This window comes from Protopterus annectens, chromosome 1.part1 (genome assembly GCF_019279795.1).
Source record: "Protopterus annectens isolate FY-2018-M chromosome 1.part1, PAN1.0, whole genome shotgun sequence".
Classification (NCBI taxonomy): Eukaryota; Metazoa; Chordata; order Ceratodontiformes; family Protopteridae; genus Protopterus; species Protopterus annectens.
In genome coordinates, this window is record NC_056726.1 from 411,433,111 (window position 1) to 411,458,960 (window position 25,850).

Genomic DNA, 25,850 nt, shown 5'->3' on the forward strand with positions numbered 1-25,850 from the left:
GGCACTAGAATGCTTACTTTCCAGTCATCTGGAATACTCCTTTCTGTCCACATTGCTATAGGTATCCTCAGGAACCATTTCTCCCCTAACTCACTTAGCCTTTTTATAATATCTGCTTTGACTTTATCTAAGCCTGCTGCTTTCACTGTCATCACTTTTGTTAGCACTGCTGTTACTTCTTCTAGGTGGGCTCTTCCTCTTTCATTATAGTTTGTACATGGGACAGTACACGTTTTTTTTTTTTTCATTCAAAAGCTGCCGTAAGTACTTTTATCTGATTTTGATGTCCTGTGGACTAGGGAGTAGGTTGTTATGAATGGTATCTGAGTATCTTCTTTATATTTACCTTGCAATCTGATATAGTTTCATTGTCCCATCTGCTAAGTCACTTTCCGGAAGCTGGTAGTGTACCATTGATACCTTTTTCTTTGTTAATGCAACTGCTATCTTGGCTGCTTTGTCAGATAAGCAGTATTTCTCTGTCTTTCTTTCTATCTCACACTTTTTCTTGCACTCTTTTTTTTCTTTTGGTAATGTCATGGACTTTTGCATTCCACCAGCAGATTTCCTTGTCTCTCTTATTTCCATACCTGTGTCATCTGCATATCTGTTCTATAGTCTTCATAAATGCTTTTTGGAGATGCTGCCATTCTTCTTTAAATCCATCTACTTCTACTTCTTCAGAATGTGCTAGAGCTCTGAGGATTTCCTTGAACTCTTATGTTTTCATTACAATCAACTTCCAGATCTTCAGCCTGGTATACATTGACCTTAGAACCTTCTCTGGACAGTGTTCACAGCTGATTGTAGCCACAAATGTTTTATACTGTGGGACAACTGTTTTGGGGATGACTTTGTGACTGCTCATTCTACCCCACTGCCCTTTCCTTACCAGGAGGAAGTCTACCTGAGTTGCATGGTGGCCAATCTTGTATGTGATCTTGTGAATGTCTATCTAGCTGAACCATGTGCAGGACATCATCAAGCATTTGCCATACAGAAGGATGGAATGTCCTTTTCTTTGTTCTTGTTGCTCCGCCCACATGGACCCTGGCAGTCCTCATATCCTGTTTTGTCTGTCCTAATATAAACATTCAGGTCCCCCCCACTATCAACACCAGCTCTTGTTGTGCCCTTTTCCTCATGATCACAACCCTGCTGTGGAGCATAGACTTAGATTGTGAATACTGGCCTATCTTTACAATGGAGTCTGATGGCTATGAGCCTATCACTAATTCTGATGACATCACTCATTGTTTTCATAAGACTCTTTCTAATCACAGTTCCCATGTCATTTCTAGCTTGCCCTCCCCCTGAGTAATAGACTCTGCATCCCAAGCCAAGTGGCTTTGCTGCACTACCTTTCCATCTTGTCTCCTGGATACCTAGGATGTCCAGTCTCCTTCTTACCACCATGCCATCTACTTCCAAGGTGCATCCTGTCAGTGAACCTATATTCAGTGTAAGAATCCTTAGTTCATGTTTGACAGTCATTTAACAGAGCTACTGCAGTTAACCCAGGCTGGCAACTGGACACTAGCCAGCTAGTAGCGTACTGACTCAGGTCTGCTGGGCTTTATGGTGTAAAAGTTGCCTCATGCTGTCTGATGAATCAGCATAACACAAGAGTGAGAGATGTACATATATAATGTCCTTGGGAAAAAAATCTCACATAGAGTAAACTTAGGCACCAAAATAATCAGTAGTACACCTCATCAAGGCCATCAAAATGTGCATAATCTATAATATGCTGAGGTTCTAGATATTAACTTACTTAAATCTCAAAGACCTCCAAAAAGCAGCACAGGCATAAAGTGCACTGAGCAATATAAGCCTACCTCCTCAGATAGCAAAAGGAGTCCCAAAATCATAGATGCTGAGCCCAAAATGTAGGCTTCTATCCAATCAAACATTCTTGATTAGATGACGCCATTGTAAAACATGCAGATATACTTCTTACCAGGCTGAACAAGGAAAGAATAACATTAGCTACTTGTCTGTTGCCAGGATCTGTCAGATCGCACACACACACACTCAAGTCTTTGAACAAGTACCAATATGACTCTGTCATAGTTCGTGCCAGTATCAATTACTTGAGATGTACCCCTCTGGATTATATGAAGAGAGACATGATGGAGCTCACAGACTGTGTTCCATGCACAGTGCCTAGCACTGAGAAGCATTCTATCTTCTTCAAGGGTGGTGCTGCAGTATGAGCAAAAAAAGACTACTTCAATAATTGTCCCAATTTCTGATGCCATTTGAAATTGGTCCAATATTTGTCAGCCTGGGAGAATATGACAGACTATATTGTTTTGCCAGGGATGGTCTGCATCTGTCCCTTTTAAGGTTTTGATTAATGACAAAGGCATTGTTCACCTCCATAGTGCCTTTTTTAGGTAATGCCAACCTGATAAACCTACCAATGTATTGAAGCAAGCAAATGAAAATATGAAGGTGTTACTGATCAATGCTAGGAGCCCAAACAAGAAAATCATCTCCATACAAGCGTTTCTCATTGTAGGGGACATTGATGTCTATAAAGTAACTGAGACATGGTTTAAAATGTCAGCGAGCACTCCTGTTGAGCAGGACTATAATGCCCTCCACACATTTAGACCACCTGTTGCACAAGAGGGGAAAAAAGGTGGCTGTGTCTCAGTCTTTATCCAGAAAGGACTCATACAAAGGCTAGTAAAGCAACATGATGCATTAGAGCTTTTTCTTGTCCAAACAACCATCAGAAAGGTATTAGCTAATTACAGAACTCCGTTTATGACCCAGGAAAGCCACTCTGACTTTCTACATGAACTGAAGAACACCTTAGATCTTGTCCTTACTAATGTGAGGGAATCGAGCACCATCACTTACAAATCTCCATCACTTGTTAAGTCTGATCATAAAGTTGTCTCCTTCTAAATAAAATTGAAGCCAGAGACACCTTCAACCCAATATGCCTTCAGAAACTTCCAGACAAACTACCCACTCCTAAGTAATATATTGGCAAGCTTCAAATCCACACAAAACCCGACTAATTCCACTGAATCTGCAGAATCATACATCACCAGACTGTGCCAGCATGTAAACAGCCTGTGCAGCTGTAACAAAAAAAGTGCAGGGCAAACCCCAGTAACAAACCCCTGTGGTGGAACCTTATTATCAGCAAGCTTTACAACAAAAGGAAGAGAATGCTGACCAAAAGTAAAAAAGATTAATTCCCAGAATAATAGAGCCCTCGTCATTAAAACAAACAAGCAACTCAGGAGTTTAAATGAAATCCACCAAAACCACCTCTGAGACTAAAATAGCCACCAAAGCCAAAGACAAGCTCAAGGTCTGTTAGAGTTACGTTCATAATCTTAAAAGCACAATTCAACATTGTGCTGAGCTGATTGTGAGTGATGTTACCTACACAGTGGCGGAAGATACAGCAAGCCTAGTGGCTGATAAATTAAGCTCAAACTTTACCTCTCTCTCCCCTCCATTTATCTCAAAATATATACCCAAACCTGACTTACCTCCAACTATCACTCAAGACCAAGTCCTAAAAGCACTATCAAAAGCTAAAAATGGTGCATCTATGGATCATGGCAATATCCTTTGATGCATCTTAAATACCATGAGCCATGATTTAAATACCCCCCTCAAAAAACTGTTCGACCTCAGCATCCATACATGTTTTGTGCTAAGTGAAGGGCAAACAGCTCACTCTTCTGCATAAAGGAGGACCTTCCACAGACCCAGGAAGTTATAGACCCATATGTCTGACAAGCCACAGATGCAAGTCATAGAAAGAAATATCATGAAGCTAATCAATAAGGACATAGGGAACCTACAAACACTGGACCCATCTCAGTTTGGTTTCATCAAGGGCAGGTCATGCTTACTCAACCTGGTAGACTTTTTTTGAAAAGGTCACCAAAGCAATGGTTGAAGGTAAAACAGTACACACTGCATACATCAACCTGGCCAAGGATTCTGGCACAATTCCACACTCAGGCATACTAGAAAAGCTAAATAAACTTGGAATAAACCCCTGTGTCACCCAATGGATTGCCAGCTAGCCCACAGATAGGATGAAGGAGATCTAAAGAGGGGGAAGCAACCCCCACAAAGAGCCAAGTCCCTCACAGTTTGGTGCTGAGACCTTTCCTGTTTGGCATCTACTTCTCTGAAGTAAAAGCCAATACCAAAGGGCTCTAGTTGACTAAACTTACAGAGGACTGCAAGCTGGGAGAAGTCACTGAATACTAAAATTACTTAGCCATCCTGGAGTAAGGTTTCTCCCAAACAAATAACTGGTGCCAGAATCATGGACTGAAACTAAATGTCAAAACACATAATATTGTATCCTTTGGGAAGTCAACTACTCCAGGAATCTACGACAGTGACAATATGCTCCAAATAGTTTGCTAAGTTGTTTTGGACTCAGGAAGTTATGTGGACAGTGATCTAACTTTCAACCAATATGTGTAGACTATAATAAGAAAGCCCTTCTATATTGCACAGTTTATAAACAAAGATATTGCCTCTAGATCTAGAGATGTAATTGTCCCCTTTTCCTAGCTCTCATTAGGCCAATCAATGAGTATAATGCTCCATTTGGCATGTATCTGTCCAGACACAAGCAACAACTAGAATGCCCATACAGATACCTTACTAAAAGGGTACAAGTCTTGAACAATATGTTTTTCATGGAATGACTCAAAGCCCTGTCACTATACTTGGTATACTACAGACTACTAAGAGGTTTCCTGTGTCTGGCATGCAAGGCATCCTACAACTCAAACAACTCAACTCTCCCTATTTTGGAGGAGCATGCCTATTTTTAGGTCTGATTTACCCCTGCACAGGATGTCCCTAGTTTTGGGAAGTATGTACCTGTTTTCAGTCTTAATTTATTCCTTCACACAATTTTCTTTTTTTAAGTTCTATTGGATTTTCAATCTGTAAAATAATCACAACAATATTTACAGTCAGAGATTTGTGAACATAATAAATGAAAAAGTTTCAACTAACCTCACACATAAAAGAAGAAAAATTACTATTTACTGGAGTGTCCATTAACCATCAAGTCGTTGAAGTTATTATATATTACATTAAATCCAAAATGAAGTTATTTTTGCTTGTCAAGCAGCTCTCTAAGTTTTGTCCATGTATTGTAGAAAGAGGTTAGCCTGGTTGTTCTTGACTTAATTGTAATGATTTCCAGGTGACAGACTTCAGTTGCAATATTTATAAATTCTTTGTAGGAGGGTGTAGATTTGTTCTTCCAATTCTGAGTTATAACCCTTCTCACTATAGATAGAATAGACTACAAAATACAATATTTAATTTTTAACACATATAGGAATAGGAGTCTTAAAACAAATTTATCTCCAAAAAAGCCTGTAAAAAGAGATTAATGTTATTCCAATAAGGTGTTAAGACAATACAGTCAAAAAACATGTCTTTCCAATTTGCTTTAAGTTCTTGTTTACATCTCCAACAAAGGTGTTTCTGCTTGAACATTAATTCAGTTTTATGTGGTGTGAAGAAAGATCTATGCAAAAATTTCCAAGTAAAGAGATTCCTTCTGAGATGAAGTTGTATGTTTAGAAGATATTATAATTATTTGTTTATCTTCTTCGTTCAGAGGTCTATTATTAATTTGGGTATAATAGTTTCAGTAATTCTCATTGCAACTTTTTGTTTCTCTCCTCACAATTCTATATAATTTGGATAAGAGACCCTGTCCCAATGTGTTTTGTTGCATTAAGAATATTAGATATACAATTCATTTTGGGATATGATCTCTTATCCTTGGTTGCATTAACTTAATTTCCCCTTCTACATGTCTGCTGGATTGTACATCTAGCTGCATGTCTTTATCTAAATTATATTTGTTCTTAATATAATCAGCAGAATGTAACTTTTCATCTTTCATTAAATGAAACCAATATAGCAGATGTTTCTCTTTAAATGTGATCATTATAGGTTCATAGATTCATAGGTAGGTAGTAGGCTATCTGCTCAAAGGCATTTATAAGCCTAGCCAGAATGTGTTGGCTTTCACCGCCCCCTTTTTGTTTCTAACTTTGAGGTTGAGATGTTGTTTTGGTTATATGCCATAGAAAATATAAGTTAGATCCAGGCTTTATATGCCAGGTTTCTACATATAAATTTTTTAAAAGTGTTTAATATAGTAGAAATGAAATAGGAGTCACTTCTTTGGTGAATTTTTCCTATAAGATAATCCTTTAATAACCAATGTAGACTGTTATTTAGTATGATATAATTATTAGAATATCTATTATGTTTAGAGTTTATAAAAACATGTCCTAAAAACTCTTTCCACCTAGCTGTGTAAGTGTTATTAACCCAAAGATTTATTGTTTTTATAATTGATGATAATGAATATAATTCAAGATCTGGTAGCCCTATCTCTTCTGCTGCCCAGTCTCTCATATGATGGCTTAAAGCAATTCTTGGTTTATTGGCATACCACAGAAATCTCAAAATTAAAGTGTACATTATTTAATACAACTTTTTGTGGAGGGGGTAATGTTAGTGATTGTATAATATATAAGATTTTTGGTAAGATAATCATTTTGATTACAGATAACGGGGAATTTGATAAAGTCTACATGGTCTTATTTGCCATGTAGGCATAGTGGCATGGTGTTTACATGGAAGTAAGCAGATATGCAATCCAGTAAAGGGAGCTGAGGGCACAGAAGTGTCTGTGGCATGCAAATCACCTCATAAGCATGTGAAATGCATGCAAATGAGGCAGGTAGAGTGATCCAGCAAGCAGATAGGCAGTCATGCAGACCCTGTGTTGGTGTTTTAATGTACATGGAAAAATTCCATGTACAGGATGTAAAAATGATACCAAGAGCTGCAAAAGTGTACTGACAGTGGCAGAAATAGTATACAGGGCACAGATATGTGCAAAAGTAACCACTGTGTGTTCAAAACCGTATGGAAAATAATGTAAAATTATTTTTTTAATACCCTAGGTATGTTTGTGAGGTGCTCTGCAGTGCCATTATGGAAAAAAAATATAAAAATATTGTAAAAAACAGAATTTGTGAGTGTAACAGTAATGTATTACAGGACCCTGTGTGGGGTATGTACATTGTAGGACTGCTGTGGTTGCTGACAAGGCAGGGCCTGAAACTGTGTAGTTACCAGGTACTGTGCACGAATCTGTATGCAAATGAGCTGGGGTTGCAGAATAGCACAAATGGTTATCTGTGTCCACAGATCCCATCCGTGTTGGAACAGAACCATTGGTGTTCACAGAAGAGGTAGCTGACATCTAAAGGGGGTGTGTCCACAAACTGTTAAGCCCATTAGAGCTCAGTGGCACTGGTTTGCACAGCAACCAGCAGGGTGGGTATGTCCAGTGACTGCTAAGCTTTGTTTACCTTAAGGGCTCGTGTTTCAGCGTGTTTGTGCAGTGCACAGCAGTGCTGAGTGTGATCTTCCATGGGGAGGTGTTTCTACTGACAAGCCTTATCTGTGCGGCACGGGTTTCCATGGGGTGCTGCAGTGCTCAGCAATGGAGGCTGTCAAAAAAAAAATTGAGAAAGAAACTGAGAAAGCCAATGATATTTTAATTAATGGTGAGCCCTGTTTCAGTTAAACTAGGACCATTAAACCCCCTAAAGATGTACTTGGCAGGTGGAATGCATCATAGCTAGCCAATCACACAGAATATACCTACAGCAGAGAACTATAAAGTATGCATACACCCTATGATCTGATTTTCCCCTATACTCTCCACCATTGGAGTGCAGACATGGGAATTTTAACCTAAACAATGCGAGGGGTGCTGCAGGTCTGCTACATGTGTATGTGCTAGATGCAGAGGTTAATGCAGCTGCTGCTGATGCTGACCATAGGCCTAAACTGAGAAGGAGAAGAGTGTTCAGGCCCAGGGTAACCTACCAGCAGCTACATGAGCTGGAGATTGTAGAGTGCTACAGGATGGACAAGGACATACTACAATAACTCAGTGAGCTCTGCCGCCCTCAACTCAGACTCAGAGCCAGCAGAGGGAAACCCATCCCAGTGGAAACAAAGGTATGTGTAGCCCTTAGGATAGTAGCTACAGGTACTTTCCAAAGACCAACTGTGGACATGATGGGGGTTTCACAGGCATCTGCTTCCTGGGTACTCCATCAGTTCCTGGATGCCATGCTACCACATACCAGTGACCACATTTATTTCCCCACACCCTATGAGGAGAGGACCATCAGTATGTGACTCTTGTACAGTGTAGCACACTAGCCTGAGGTACTGGGTGTCATAGATTGCACTCATGTACACATCAAGGCACCACCCTGTGAAGAGGGTAGACTCTACATTAACCGCAAGGGGTACCACCCCATCAACTGCCAGGTCATGTGCAATGCCTAGGTCATTGTCATGAATGTGTGTGCTGGCAGTTATCTAGACTCCCATATCTGGCATGCATCACATCTGTACCAGATGTTTCCTAAGGGGGACATCCCACACAGCCATTTACTTGGGGATGCTGACTATGCACTGGAACTGTGGATGATGACACCACACACACCAACTGAAGAACGCCATGATGAGGCACATGCACAAACCAGGAACATCATAGAATGTGTGTTTGGGGTGTTGAAGCCACAGTTCCAGTGCCTCGATATATCTGGTGGAGCCTTGCAGTACTCTCTAGTCAAATGTGCACAGATGTTCACAGTATGTACCATGCTACACAATATGTTCCTGTGGAAACAACTCCAGCAGAATCAGCAAAGGGAAGGGATACACCACCCCCCCACCAGTGCCTAGGTCACCACAGCCACACCCACATGATGTCAGCCAGCCCACACAACCTGTACCTCACCATGTATTGGTTGTGGACAGCATGCATCAGACAGAGTCAGCCCCAAACTACAGGTCTGTCAACTGCTGCATTTGCAAGGTAAGTCACTCTCCTGTACACCACTTGTAAGGGGTACTACAATATGGTAGCATATGTATGGACCTGCCGCATGTTTGCAAGGGAATATAGTGGGCTATATATTGTGTGTTACTGGGCAATTTGCTGAGATCTATAGTGGGCTACTGGGCTACTTGTACAGATCTAACAGCCACTTGGGGCAACATATACTCTGTTCACTAATATGTGCCCCATAATAGCCACTAGGCCACATGGCTGGAAACTCCACAACAGTATTCCAGGGAGATGCCAAACAGTGGGGTCACAGAGCAGTCACATGACTGTCTATGCCAGCAGAGTATAGGCTGGTCATCCTCCACCCCAACCACATCAGTGTTGCCATACAACTACTGTAACAGTAAGTCTGCAATTATATACCAGCAGCCCAGACAATTCATCTATCTTGTTGATAGTGTGAGGATGGAAACCTCTGTCTGGCGACTGGTGTGGATCCCTGGGCCAGGGATAGTAGTATGTGTGATGGTGCTGATGGCTTGAATCTGACAGCATCCAACATCTTTTGCATATGAGGTACTCATATGGTGTTAGTCACACAGACTGTCATAACCCCTCAATCTATTACTGCAAGAAAGCTGGACAAAGGCAGAATAAATGGGTGCACAAAGAGCCATACCTACAGACAAACATTATACACTCTCTGAGTAGCCTAGTAGGTGGCTAGTGTAACAGCAGGCTGCAACAGGTCAGATTAGCTGCAGGATATAAAAGCCATTAGTTAAATGTGTCAGTAGGTACAACAAGTCAGTGACCGCTGTACAGTATAGCAACAGAAAAACACAAATGTATGAGGAACACAGCAGATGTGTGGAGCAAAATGCTGGACATTCTGTAAAAACATGTACAGGGAGAGAAATGCAGACTGTTACCCTGTGTGTGGTGTTTCACCATGTACCCCAGTCACATCATACCTCTCAACCTCTTACAGCAGGAAATCTGGCCAAATAAAGTAAATAAAAGTCAGACCAAGACCCACAACTTGGGAAAGATTTTAAATATTTGCTCCTATAAACATAGGATGTCAATAGAATAACAGGTCCTGCATTAGCATGATTCTCCTGATGTGCATGGAGTCTGAAACTCAGATGTCTGTCATTATTTATTTACTTCAATCCTCACTGATTTGCAACTAATTTTCCAGAAAACCATAATGTTATGTGAAACGGGCCAAAAATATGTGGCAAAAGTCTGGACAGTCTGTAAAGCTGTGTACAGTTCTGAAGTTTAAGTCGCATATTAAGGTCAGGAAGCAGTCAGGGAATGCCTTGGACTATATCAGGTACTGCAGTACTGTGATAACAGGTTCAGCAGCCAATGGCCTGCAGCACACAAAAATCCCGGACTGAAGTACAGGTAGCTCTGGCCTGGAGTCACCTTGTAAGTACTGACAATCACACTGGGCATGCTCCTACATTTAGCTAACTTGAGCCTAAGTCTGTTGCCTTTTCTGCCCAAAGACCTGCTGTGTGGAAATATGTCTGTACATGCATACAGCTACGTATACATATCTGTCTTTCCCTATCCCCCTCATGCTTGATTAGTGTCTCTCAGTATGTGGCTCATATATATATATATATATATATATATATATATATATATATATATATATAAAATAACAAAATGTATATATAGCTATATAAAGTACAATGATACATAGACTCCCCACACACTGCTACATAACACATTTACATTAATAACACACACAACTACATTTATGGAGACAACCCTGTTATATGCATTGGTATAGATATGGGCGGGGATGTACGAATGTTCCACATACTCCTGAATGCTGGGGTTATCTGCACATACACATCACAACAGTCCAATAGCATCAGACCATGGCCGCAACAGTACATAATCCACTCACCCATAGATCCCTGAGCCTGTGGGCTGTCACTCTGCAGACAGACATAGGTGCACAGATGGAGTAATGTACAATGGTTGCAATGCATTCCTTGGACAGGCCATATTGTCCCTGGCCACATGTCTGCCTATCAAACTGCAAACAGCCACATATGGCCAGACTGGTAAGTGCACACACATAGCATGGGATATTACCAGGTATCCCACCCCTAGGACACTAGATACAATAACAGTACCAAGCAATATCACTCTGCAGGCCACACATTCTGTCTACCACAAGGCCACTTTGTGTACTCCACAAGTACTGTGCCTGCATCAACATATACAACAGACATAACCTGCGGCATGTGCAATAGGTACTGTGAGCTGTAGTGTGTAATACTAGATAGGTAGAGGCTCAAATCTCACAGCATCCAACTTGTGTGTGTGTCTGTGTGTGTAAATATGTCCCCTTACAGCACTAGAGACATGCCCATGTAGCCTACCCCATGTGCATTGGTAATGCATTTTATGGCCCTGTGACTAGCTGCTGGACCTAAATTGCCCTCCTCCAAATAAGCATAATTGATGTCTGCCACCATCTAGAGTTGTATGTGCAGAATACCCAGGTGAGATGTATCAAGGGTAGTAGAGTGTGTCACAGAGTATGAAAGCATGATGTTGCTGATTGTCCCTGACACACTAATCTACACATATGCACCTAAGGAGCCATGCACTTATACTGGCATACCTTGCTGACATCATACCTCTGCTGTGCTGCCTTGCCATCTTGTGCCACTGTATTGCTACCATGTGTCCATAGATGAACTGCTAAATCTAGTGGGACAAAAACATACGCAGGTCCATGACACACCTGTCATTCTGTAACCACCAGTGTACCATCAAGCAACAGAGATACATGTCTGATGTGTAGTCCTGACACATACCAGCATGCAGTACCTGTCTTGTCCCACAACAACTGCCATGGCATAACACTACTGCACTACACAAACACATATAAAGTTATATACTCACCATGTGCATTAGACACATATATGCAGGTCCCCACATTGATGGCATGAATGTCAGGGATGTGGCACAGGTATCATCACATGTACAGGGTGTGGTGTGGGGGTGCCAGAGTCCTAGGCTGTGCCAAACAGTTGACAGTATGTGTGTGAGTCAGGAAGGGGTGCTGGTTACATGGGCTATGGAGAGGTCCCATGTGTGTCTGTAGGTGACCTGCATGTGACAGTGGTGTTGGAGCATGTGCTTGTACACAGTCAAGTGCAGTGCTTACCCCACCCATGTGTATGTTGGACAGCTGTGGACCATACATGGTAGAGTGGAAAGTTCACCATCTTTGAACATGATCACTGGAACTGGCTTCACCAGCAGTAACATGGGCAACACCATGCCCAAGGTCAGATGCAATGCTAGTACCTGATGGTGACTACTGTCTGCTGGGCCTGTGCCCCCCATGGGACTGCTCAGGACCATGTGCCCATAGCCTGCCACGTTGTGGTGTGGACAGCACACTTCCCTCTGTATCACTGGTGATACTACCACTATGGGAGCATGAGTGTGCATGGCCACATGGACTCCGAGCAGATGGTGTTGCTGGCCTATGTCCACATGTCTGATGACCAACTCCAACCACATGTTCCAGATAATGTGCACTCAAAGACAGACATTGTCTCAGCACACCATCTGTCCACTAATCAGTGAAACATTTATGGCATCACCAATGCGGTAGAGGCAGTCACAAATGTCAGACTGTGCTGCACCCATAACCCTAAGCATCTGTCTGGTGTTGCATTCAGATTGTGCCTGTGTCTCCACAACAGCTGGAAATATGCGGTGACTGATCCACGATGTGACATCTGCAACAGGAGGTGGATAGGCAGCAGTCCTCCTTTGACCCAGAGTCTACACTCACCGACCCCATAGTTCTTACACTGTCCTGTACCATGTCACCACCCTCTGACTATCCAATATCTGTGGCCTCTGGTGACTGGGTATGTGTGGGCATACTGACCATGTGGAGAGACAATGGGGACAGATGAGGGATGTGAACCTCTGGGACAGATTCAGCCACTGACAACCCCACCTGTGCCTCACTATGGCCTCCATTATCATCAGAGTCCAGTGAGATACTGACATCAGGTTGTGAGGGAGACAGACTCCAGCCCTCTTATTCACCTGTGAGAAGCAAGGCAAAAGCATTACATTACCATCTGCACTATTATGTATGGTAATCCACACAGACTCATATAGATGAAGATCCAAAACTGCATTATGCCCCATATCTTCTCATCTCTGATCCCATGCACAATTCACAAACTCACAACATACACAGACAACCGAGGCCCTGTATAACATGCAGATCACCTACATCTGGGTAATGTTGCAAGTGCAATACACCTGTGAGGTATGCAATATGACAGTGTATGTGATAGAACTACACATAAGACCCAGTACACCTATCTTGACAGTGATATGCCAGTTGTAATAGCACTGCTTCAGGTATGTACCTTCTCCCTATTGTGTTTGAATGGGCATCTTAGAGTAATTGCATGTATAGCAGGATGCGTAGTTGCTCATAATTATAAGTGCAAACATGTTAATGTTTGTACAAATATACATAAACCTGTCATTCCCTAGGCTATGCACTGTAGTCAATTGCTCCAAAATGGAGCATACAACTATTCTACTCTAGCTAAGCACAACAGTTGTGCATAATTCAAAATGGCAGCCCTTAACATTCATAGGGTATATATGATCTGTAAAACAACAGTATCACACTTATCAGGTACAGGACCACAAACTCCAGCCACACCTGATGGACCTACGAAAAGGTGAGGAAGAGGTATTGTCAGCAGCACCAAATGTTGCAGTGTTACAAGGTAATATGTGCGTATATCCACATATACAGTAACTAATTTGATACTGGTTATATTGCTGACATTCTGAGTATGTGTGCACAACTGTGGGTAAAAGCCAACCCCCCCCCCCATGCAGATAGACCTGACACCCATGTACTGGTCTGTAGAGCCTGTCACAATGACTGCTAATGTATTATACTGGTGAACACAGTAAGTTTATCTGGATGCTCCTCTGATGTGGATGCTGTGCCACCCACCTCCAGGATGTATGGTGTGATGTTTGGCTGGGAGCTGTTGGTTGATCCTAGGTTTGCAAGGCATTCCTCTGTGGCCAAGAGTGGTTGTTCTGTTGCAGGCCCTCCACTGGTGGAAGCACAATCATTGGGAACAACAGCTGCCCTTTGATGTGTGGCACTGACCTTATCTGTACCCGGTGTCAGAACTGCTCATAGGTCCTGTCCTGTTGGCTAATATAATTAACAGCCCTCACAAGGTCGGCCCACAATGTTGCCCACTGTTCATGATTGCAGTGACCCTTGAAAGTAGGATATGATAGTTGAGTCTGAGGGCATCCAGTATAGAGTCATTCTCTGCAGATGAAAATGGAGGATGTCTCTGTCAGTATATTGTTCTTGCAATTGAACAGGAGGGGAACACATTACATGACCAGATACATGGATGCCCACTATGTACAGATCCTACATACTCATAATGGCCTGCACTAGCCACTACTCTCTCACACATCATACTGCACAGTTTGGCAACATACTACATGTGTGGCTATCAGCAAGATAGTGGCAATACTGGGTAATGTCCCTGTGTGCTGTGACAGATTCTGCTGTATGTCTCTATACCCATCACTGCAGTGTACTGTGGTGTGTCCCCTATGGACAAATCCCCACTAATATGTCATACGGCCACTGTTGGACAAATAGCAGTTTACTATTCCAACAAATATATGGGGACAGTCCAGCAACACTAGTGTGCCACAATGATAGACAGCAATGCAAACCTGCTGTAGTATATGTTCCCTGTAGGCATCATACCTTTCAACTATACAGATGTTTGCAGAATGTCACTATGTTTGCTTCATAGATGTGATCCTTCTTGCACAAACTTGTGGATGTCTGACAAATGGTTGTCCACTGGTTGATGGTTGCTGTCAGAAAATTGACACAGAATCTGTCACCTGTCCAACCCCTCAGACAACACTTATGCTACAGTAATATTGGTTAGTCTACTCACATTCTTACTTGTATGGCTAATATGTATACTCTGTCACTGAGTTTGGGCCTTTGTCCCCTCATTAAATATGGCTTTGTCCTGATTTCTTACTGTAGCAAGTTGACAGATATGTTAGGCGTAGCTCTCAGTCAGACAGGGATGAATGTCCATAAAACAGGGACTTAGCCAGAGTACATCAGGGACATTCAGGGATACTTTTACAATGTTAGTATTATTTATATGTGACATTGACAGACTGAGAGGAGGTGAATTACTGTACATTGTTTGACGTTACAGGAGTGTATGCCCTTACTTAGTGTAACTATGATTTACATGTAATCCACTATCTTTACTACAACAGCTGACCATTGTAGGAGGGATAGACAGGGACAGAGCAGAGATGTGATTCAAAGCAAGGATAGTTGAGAGGCATGCCTGTAGGTGTTGGACAGCAGAGTATCACTGACATGTCATTGCCATATATCTAATACAACCCTACTGTTTTAATCCCTATTCCCTATACCTCCATCCTCCCATCTGCATCTTGTTTATGGGGAAATGTAGTACATAGCTGGTAGAGTGATGTATTCCTTTTTTTAAGTGTTCCTCTGCAAATGCTTTGCACATACACTGTCTGTGTGAGTAAAACAGCATACAGACCTATTCCCCATCAGTAGTTGCTTGCCTTTTCTAGGTAATGCTTATTAACAGGTAATTGCCTCTGCACCAATCTGTGTCTCAGAATTGCTAACTGCATCCACAACAGCTGAATTGCACTATCATTAGCAAATTGCATGGCACCACAGTGCAATATATAAGGCCTTCATGTAGACCTTGGTCCCTTTCTTAGTTTTTGAGATGGACATTACTGAGGTGTGAAGACTACAGCAATGCAGAGGGTAAGTACAAATACTGTCCACTGTAGAGGTGTATGAAGTATGTCCACTGTTTTGCCTCATATGTTGGCCAGTGTCCCATGACAGTGTGGTCATCTGGCAGTTGACTGGCAAACATTGTGGGTTGAGGTCAGAAAGGGGAGAGAGACATGTGAGTGTCACACTTCATACCCATCATAATATGCATGCTAATGCAATAGATGCTATTCTATCAACTTACTATTTTTGTAGGGGCAAACTGTGAAACATGTACCTATCTCTGGGCCTTTGCCCCCCTTTATGTATGGTTGTGTCTGGATCCCTTTTTATAGGGGTATGGAAGTATGGTCAGTCTGTAGCAGCTACCTTAACATATAGTCGTGTATGCTCTAGGCTGCAGCTGCTGTTGTAGCCTAGGACACATAGGGGAGGGGAGAGTGAACACTTTGGAGGCCTAAAAGCTGGATGTGTAACTGTGTCAGCCCTGTTGTTAAAGCAGAGTCATGGTAAGGGTGTCTGTTACAGTCCAGTCGAGGCATGTGCTTAATGTACATCTGTCATGCAACAGTGCCAATAGTAGAGTAGTAGGTGACATATAGTTAGGCTATATGAATATGTGCAGTGTGTCCCTACCTGCAGGTCTGTGACTTGCAAAACTGGGTAGCTGATAATTCAGTAGCAGTAACCTATGGGGATTAAACTTGCATGACTCAGTCATTACTTGCTGTGTTCACAACAATGTAATTGAAGTGCAACACACTGGATTCAAACCCAGGACTGTGTGTAGCAAAATGTTCTGTATGCAAGGCATTTAATAGACTGAGCTACTGAGTCAGTGCAAGAGCAGGTGTCTTTGACAGATATATGTGCTGATATACAGACTGTGACACACGGCTGCATCCATCAGTATGTGCATGGCTTGCAAAGGCAGTTGTTCTGCAGCAGGGTCCCATTTGAACATATCTACTGTGCCATTGACACGTTAGTAGGTGTGTTTGAAGATGTTGCAGGTAAAAGGGAACATTTACCTGCTATCCCAGGCCTCACATACTGTCATTATTATTTATTCAACTGTCTAATGGTGTATTTTTGCATTAGAGTCCCGGGTGCACTCTCATTTGTCACATTAGGTTTGATTTCAGTCTGTCAGTGGCAACTAGTATTTATTGCTGGAAATATCTGTGTTAGTTCAGATCTGTGTGGCATAGTGGGTGTGGCAGGGGTGATTACATGTGCCTAACACTGTGAGAAAACCATAGGATCATTAAGGCATATTAAAGCTCATTTAAGCTGGTTTGCGAGGTGCTGAGCGACACCCTGCATTGCAGACATCTGTTTAGCTTTGCTCAAATCTGTGCTAAAAAATTAAAAAAGAAAAGAAAGGGGGTGATAGAACAGTGATGAAATGGGGGCAAACAGGAGGAAAAACATACTGAAAGGCAGGTAGGGATGTGCAGGACAGGTGTAGGAAAGAACCATAGCTTTCATTTCTTGTACAGCAACAGCTATGCATTTTGACAAATTTTGTGGATGGAATTTGGACTCTCAAACCCCAGAAACAGGGGTGAGGACAACATAAATGTGTTGTCAAGCCAATTGGATCAAATTAGTTGTGTCTAGCGAGCACATGTGCAAAATGGAGAGCTATGTATCAAGTGATATTTTTTATGGGACAAGTGCCTTTTTTTATAAGGAGGGAGTGGAATGGTGGGGAAGGGATATGGGTACATGTGGGGAGGTAAGCTGGGTAAGAGAGGATGCAATTTCAGGCAGACAAGACAGCAGATAGGGGCAGTGTGTGACACATGAGGGAGTAAGCACCTTGGATGGGAAGGGTGTTGTGGAATCCGAAGTGCATGTGCCTCCAGACAGCAGCAGCATGACTGAGGTCCCACCCATGGGCAGTTGACACTGCTCCTTTACTGTCCTGAAGGTGGCTGTGCTGAATGCTGGGTGTCAGGGCCAGTTGGCCCCACCAGGTTGTCCAGTCTGGCCTCAATCTGGCACAGGTGAAATTCATAGCTCCTATGAACAATCCTGTACACCATGGCCAGTAGTCAATCCTGGGTGACTACCGTTCCTCTGCCACCACTCCCAGGGCAGATGGGCCCCATCCCCTGAGGCAGTTCCACCCCAAGGTGATGCAGGGCTAGTGGAGGGGGCACCAATGTCTTAGGTCCCAGATGTGCTGGGACTCTGTGCCACAGCCAGCTGAGGTAGGGTAGGTGGATCAGCAGGAACCAGCCTACCTGATGTGATGTGGTTATGGAGGCAAATCAATACATATAGGTTAGTTATGAACAAAGCCATTGTTAGTAATAACAGCATGCCAGAACATGGGAAATAACCCCATTACATTTCAAAGCATATTATGTGAAACACAACAATAAATAACAAAACAGTCACTATATTAACAGCATGCCCGGAACAGAATCGGTAATTCAACAAGATATGTTATTATGCAACCATTGTAATACATAACAATAATAAAACACATGACCCAAAATAAAGTTGATGGAACAACATAAGTTAATAGTAAACCATAATCAATGCATATCAATGATAAATATTTGAGAATAAGGGGTAGGGAGAGAGAGAAATACAGTCCATTAATACCATTATATGCTATATAGTTGACAACAGTACTACTATCTACTCTACAGGTATGCCTGTTTTTATGTGTAAAAGTGCCCTATAGCTGCTGTAGCATGTACATACCTCTCAAGCTATCTGCATGGGACAGTATGGGCCAAGCAGTAACAACTGCAGGTACACAACTGCACATCAGGTGGACCTATATAACTACCAAAGTGTACTGTGGGCTGATGTAGTGTTACTTGGCTATTTACACAATCATGTTGATGCTACATCTGTGACAGAGGGATTACGCAACAGTAATTACATTCCTTGACAGCATGACACTTGAGAGACATGTATGTGTACAGTACAGACAGTAAACAACTATCATACCTTGCATGGCAGGCATGAGGATAGAACCCAATAGTATTGACTGCAGAGGACATTGGCATCAAATGTATTAATTGACTGCAGCAACCTTTAACACACATTCCAGGCAAGCAGCCATACCAAATTTACACATTTTATTCTTTTTTATTTTATTATTATTGCATTTATTTCCTGTATTTTATGCTATATTTTCACATTCCTGGTAATGATTGTAACAGTCTGTGACATGTAAACACACAATAATGTATTCATAATATAGGATACCTCACCAATTTACCTGTAGTTCCTGTGGAAAGAATATCTGTAAACATTGCATGACTGTTAAGTGACTGATACTGTAATATTTAGATCTACATAGCACTGGATTTAAACCCTGGTCTGCATGTGGCAAAAATGTACTTCATACATAGCATTTAGCAAACTGAGTTACTGAGTCACTGCTGATTACTGACTCACTGATATTTGCCTAGAGTTCACCTGTCACCAAAATATGACTTGCTAATAGTGGTACAGTTTTGTACTTGATTGTGGTAACAGTTGAGCACACATGCATGTCATTCAAGCATGACAGAGATACTAGGCGAAGTATACATTACTGCACAGAAAGCAAGTGTACACAATACATTGTTAGTGTATTGAAATATCTGTGAAGTCAACAAACAATATCCAATTATGGGTTATTATTTGGAGTCTACAACTAGTACACTGTTTTACCTGACTGCAGCAAAGTACCTCACAGCCTGAATGCTTGTAGCTGACATGCAATGGTGAAAACAAGACAATCCTGATGTACACAATTTACCTTGGTGTTATTGCTATTGGTCCATGTGTCATTGCAGACCAGTTGTCATAAGTCATTTCTTACAAAACAACTCTGAACCTACACTTATTACACAACAGACTTTATTAGATATACCTTCATGCAGGTACTGATATTATTTTGTGTTTTTATTGCAGAATAGTTGTAATAATTGATTTCTTGCAAAACAGCCCCACTTCCACAGTCATTGCACAACAGACTTTATTAGATATACCTTCAATCAGTTACTGGTATAATTTCATGTTTTATTGTACAGTTGTCAATATGCAGGTGTTGCAATGCAGCTGTAATTCTACAGTTATTGCACTACAAACTTTATTGCATATACTTTATTATGGTTAATGTTTTAGTCTTCCCTGCTTAAGGTACTACAGTTAGCAGTATGTAGTTCTTGCAGTACAGGTGTAAGTCCACATTCATTGCAATACAATCTTTACTGTATATACCTAATCACAGTTAATGCTTTACTCTTTCTTGTTTATTTGACTACAGATAGCAAAATACATTTGTACTCTCCACACTCACGAAGCAACCTGGCCAAGTGCCCAGCATGGGCCTCGATGCTCTGAGCCCTCTTTTCTGCAGCTGTTGGGAGAGAAGTACACCATTATGCATACCAGTTTAGCAGACATACAAGATTAGATATTGGTGAAACACAGGTAATGGTACTTACATACATGTGGGACATTCCCAGCCCAGAATTCCTGGTCCCTGGTGTCCAAGAGAGCCCCCTTCCATCTTTTCAAGTCATCATGGTGGTGGTGACACTGCTCTCCTGTGCGGTAGATACCAGTTGCACTGGTGAGGTCCCTTGTCAGCGGGTCCCAGGCCTCCACTTTGCACTCTGATCCCTGATAACCTGCCTGCATCAGCTGGCACTCATGATTTTTGATAAGGTGTCCGACCATGACCCTGGAATCTGAATCCCCCACTGCTGCGCCCAAAAATGTGAACCCTCATTAACGCCTGTGATTGTATCCTTCATAGACAGAACTCTAATGGATTATGCTGTATTCTCACCTATTGGGCTTAGTATAGCCTGTTTTCCTGCCCTTATATGCCATTAGGCAATATTTTAAAATGCAGCGCGTCACTTAGCAGCTCATAAACCAGCACAGCTGAGCTGAGCAGTGCTAAAACCTGTATGCTTAGCAGTGTGCAAACCAGCCAAACAATGCCAAGCAGTGCATAAACATTAGCCACTGTTATTTGTTTATGCAGTGCTTAGCAGGTCTTATCAGAAGTTATCTGAGTGCAGCAGGCCAGAATTTAAAAATAATTTGCATAATTTGTATTTCAAGCAAAAATGCTGACTTGTGCTTCCATTTTTTCAAACCCTGAACCTACTACACATGAGGCCATAATTCTACCCATTTAGCTATGTGGAATTTTGCTATAGCCTTACATATACCTCTGAGCTATTTTTAAGCAGTGCTGAGCACCATGCTGTGCCAAGCAAACTTGCTCAGCTATGCTTAAACTTGACCTTTAGATAAATAATTAAAGACATCTGGTTTCTATTTTTAGAAGTCTGCTGTCTCAGCACCTCTTAGCACTGCTGTGCTCCATGCTGGACTATGTAAACATGCTTTAAAAAAATTAAATTAAATTGCTGTAATACAGTTGGGCAGTACAGGGAGTGTGTTACTCATCTGTGGACACAGTTAGCACCACACTCACTTCACTGATTCAATAACCATGTTCCATGGCTGTATCTCGGCAATGCACCATGCTTAATATGCATGGCGAGCTGCCAAGAGGGAACTGTGTACAAAGACATGGTGACATTTCATGTAGGCTCTACACTATGCCTACATGGGTTTTATTAAATCTAGGGGAATCTCTCTTCCATCATGAAGAAAATTTCATTCCATTTGTTTGTTAGATTGTTTATATTGATTATACTGTTAATATAATTATAATTTATTATATCTTTAATGTTATCTGTTATGATTATTCCTAAATAATACATTTTCTTCTCTTTGACAATATATTTAATAAATTTAATTTTGATTCTATTCTTATTTGTATTTATAAGTAGGATTTTTGTTTTGTTATCGTTAAATGTTAAACCAGATTTTCTTTGAAATACATCCATTGCTAAGAAAATTGCAGATAGAGAATTATCATTGTCATTTAATGTTAGTAGGATGTCATCAGCAAACGGATGAATTTTAGAGTTTAAATTCTCATTTATATTAATACATTTTATATCTATATTTGATCTGAGAAAATTAGCAAATGGTTCCATAATTATGGTAAAAAGCAGAGGTGAAAGAGGACATCCTTATTTGCTTCCTTTCAAAATGTGTATAGAATCAGAAGTAAAATTGTCTATTTTAATATATGCAAAACAATCATTATAAAGAAGATTAATAAGATGTGTGGAGTTACTTGAGAAATTATATTCTTCTAAAACCAGCAAGAGATATTTCCAGTTTACCAAGTCAAAAGCACTATTAATGTCAAGACTCATTAATGTTAAGTTCTCTTTTGTTTTATTTGCATAGTCAATTGTTGTGATTATTCTTTTAATATTATCATAATTATATCTGATTAAGATAAAGCCAGTTTGATCTTTGTCAATCATGGAGGGTAGAATATATTTTAATCTATGAGCATGAATTGCCATGAACTATTTATAATCTACATTTAAAAGTGAAATTGGCCTGTATGAAGAGCATTCAGTAGGAGCTTTGCTAGATTTCAAAATTGGAGAGATAAGGGTACATTTCCAGGAAGGAGGAACTTTAGCTAGGTCCTTGACTATAGAAAAAAAAACTTGTGTAGCATGTCTAGGGCTTCTTTGGGTAGCAGGTTATAAAGAAGTTCAGATATAATCCCATCATCATGTGGTGCTTCATTAGGTTTCAGTTTAGAAATTTGAGTTTGAAGTTCAGACATAGAGATTGGATTGTCAATTAATTTCATTTGGTCATCAGATGGTTTAGTTTTTATATTTTTAAATAAATATTTTAATTATTTCTTCTGGATCTATTAATATATTACTTTGATTTTAGTATGATAATCTCTGAATGCCTTTAAAATATCTTCTATTTCTGTTACTTTTCTTTTCTTCCTGTGTGAGTAAACTTCTTTTATGTGATTGGACCTATTCAGTAATTTTGGTTTTATTGCTAAATTGCACATAGATTTTGGGTTAATGGAGAAGTTAATCATCTTAAACTTCTCAATGCTGATTTTAGTTTTATGGTTTAAGATTTCCAAGTATTTGTTGTTTAGCTTATTAATCTCTTCTGTATTATCATTTTTATTTGTCTGATTTTTTTTTAATTTTAACTTATCAAGTTGTTCATGTATTTCATGTAATTCTTTGCCCCATTTTTTTTATTTGACAACCAATTAGTGACTCTACCAAAAATATATATTTTCAGTGAATCCCAAAAATAAATTTTTGAAGTATCTTCTACATTATTAATTTCTATAAAGGAAAGGATTTCTTTAATAAAAAGACCTTCCCCTGGATTCACCAATCTTCTGTACAGGACTAGCATAGTCCTGCATGGAAGCACCTGTTCAGGAGCAGGATGGCAGCGCACCATGCATATCAGTGAAGGCACACTGCCCAAGCTCCTAGGCTTACACAGAGCGTGTACGAGTGCAGGGGGCGTGTCTGAAAGCAGAGCTCTTAGAATAAACACTTCCCTGCAATCTAGAACTGCAGAAATTGGGAAGAAAAGAGTGAGATCGCACATAGGTGTCTGCATATCCCCACCAACAGTTGCCCATGTGTACAACAGCAACAGTACATTAAAATGAAATGAAACCCGTGCATTAATTTTGTTTAAAAATTCAAGTACAGCTAACCATAGGTGTGAGGGTGTGCCCAATGCTTAGCTACAGTTAAAGCAGCTGAAAAGGCTGAAGAGGATAACAAGGAAGATATATGCAAACAAAGCAGCACAGCAGTAGTGTAGTGGGCAGAACATTTGCCTAATGAGCAGGCATTCCCGGTTCGAGTCCCACTGCAGCACAGTCTATTTTACATGGCAAAGCATTTTATAACCAATAGTTTTGTTGCAAAACCCACTAAATAACACATATTTATGAAGTAGAGTACTGCAGGAAATGCACATGTGAAGTAGCAGTGTCATAACGAATAAAGCACTAGTAACCAGGGTTAGGCACAGCTAAGCAGTAGTAAGCATATGTAAGCACTAGTAAGTGTGTTTATGTGCATTTGCACGGGGTTAAGCACTGCCTACACAGATTAAGGAATGTGGAAGCTAACTGAGTATAAGAAACTGTGTCTGGAAGTTAGCAGTGCTTAGCTCCACGAAAACCCACTTACAACTGCTTTAAAGTGCCTTAATCACTCTGTATCCAATGGCCCATGTTCTGCGCAGCAACAAAATAAACAGCCTCTGCAAGGCTCAAGCCCAAGACCATGCATACTATACACAAAGTGATTTACCACTAAGCCATTTCAGATACACACAAATCTGATGTTCTCAGAAACATAAAATCCAGCCCAATCATACAACAGTACAGAGAATGTATACCAACATCTAGACGTATGTGTGTGTGTAAATATATTAATATCTAAACAGATACAACATATCTATATATGTAGTTTATATATATATATATATATATATATATATATATATATATATATATATAAAATATTCAGAAATATATACATATATACTTAGTGCAAATGCCGACCTCTACACATATATTTGTCAACACCTATATGTCCACATATACACAGCAAGTTACATATATGTACACAGATATATATCTCTGTAGGTATATATGAACATAGTTATAAAACTAACTCTGGGCAAGACCGTAGTCCAAATTTGTAGCTTGCTACAGATCCCTCACCATGCCCCAGGATTCCACACTGGAAAATATTAGGGTACAACCCAACACACTAATAATGGGCGATTTCAACTGCCCACCATTAACTGGGAAAACTACTCATGTACCAACTCTCAACATTTTCTGGAATTCATAAATTCCAATGCCTTGGATCAACTTATCCACACCCCCTCCAGGGGCAGCAATATCCTAGACCTGGTCATTACCAACCTGGGCAACTGTTGTTCCACACCAAAGGTCAGTTCCTCATTGGTCAGATCCGACAACAAGCTAATCACCCTAGACATCCACATTCTGCCCCCACCCCACCCCACTAGGGAAACTACTGTAAAAAACTTCTTCAAAGCCAACTTCACGCTTCTTAAGACAGAAGTGGCAAACTTCACGACACTCATGCAGACGGACAATATAGGTATGACTGCTGAATCCTACACAAATGCACTTTATAAGCACTTATACAAGTGCATGAATCGTGCAATCCCTAACAGAACCAAGATGCTATCCTCCAAAAAAATGAAGCCAATCTGGTGGTTCCCTGCCATAAACAACCCCTACAACAGAAGAAAGAAACTGTTGCAAAAAAGAGTAAAATCCGATGATTGGAGGAACTCCCTGGTCAGCCTCAGTAAGAAGCTGAGATCCCTCATAAAATCCTCCAAAGCTAGTTATGAAAACAAAATTGCCACAGATTCTAAAGACAACCACAAAGCATTCTCTAGCTATGGCAAGACTCTCAATGGCAACACTCAGATCTGCTCTGAGTTATAGCACAATGGTACTAAACATACAGAACCAACTGATATTGCCAACTTCCTGGCAGATAGGTTCAGTGCTAACTTTACCCCCCCTCTCACCCCCTAAAGGGCCCATCTCTATACCGGAAGAATGCAAAGTTCCTGTAATCATGGCTGCACAGGTAAAAACCACACTCTCCAAAGCCAAGAACACAGCATCCATGGGACCTGACAACATCCCAGGCTGCGTTCTAAATGAACTACAAAACAAACTGGCACCCCAACTAAGCACCATGTTCAATCATAGTCTCACCTCAGGCTTTGTGCCCACTGAATGACACACAGTAATGGTTATCCCACTCCACAAAGGAGGAGCCACCACAGACCCTGGGAACTACTGCTCCATTAGCCTGACGATCCTGGTCTGCAAGGCCATGGAATGTATCATCATGGAACATATAAACAAAGACATTGGTAATATCCAAACTATGGACCCTACCCAGTTCAGGTTTGTAAAAGGCAGATCATGTCTCCTAAACCTGATAGACTTCTTTGAAGCAGTCACCAAAGCTGTAGACGAGGGTAAGGTGGTTCACACACCCTATCTAGATCTCGCCAAGACTTTTGACATCATCCCCCACTCTGGAATTATTGATAAACTCACTAAACTAGGTATAA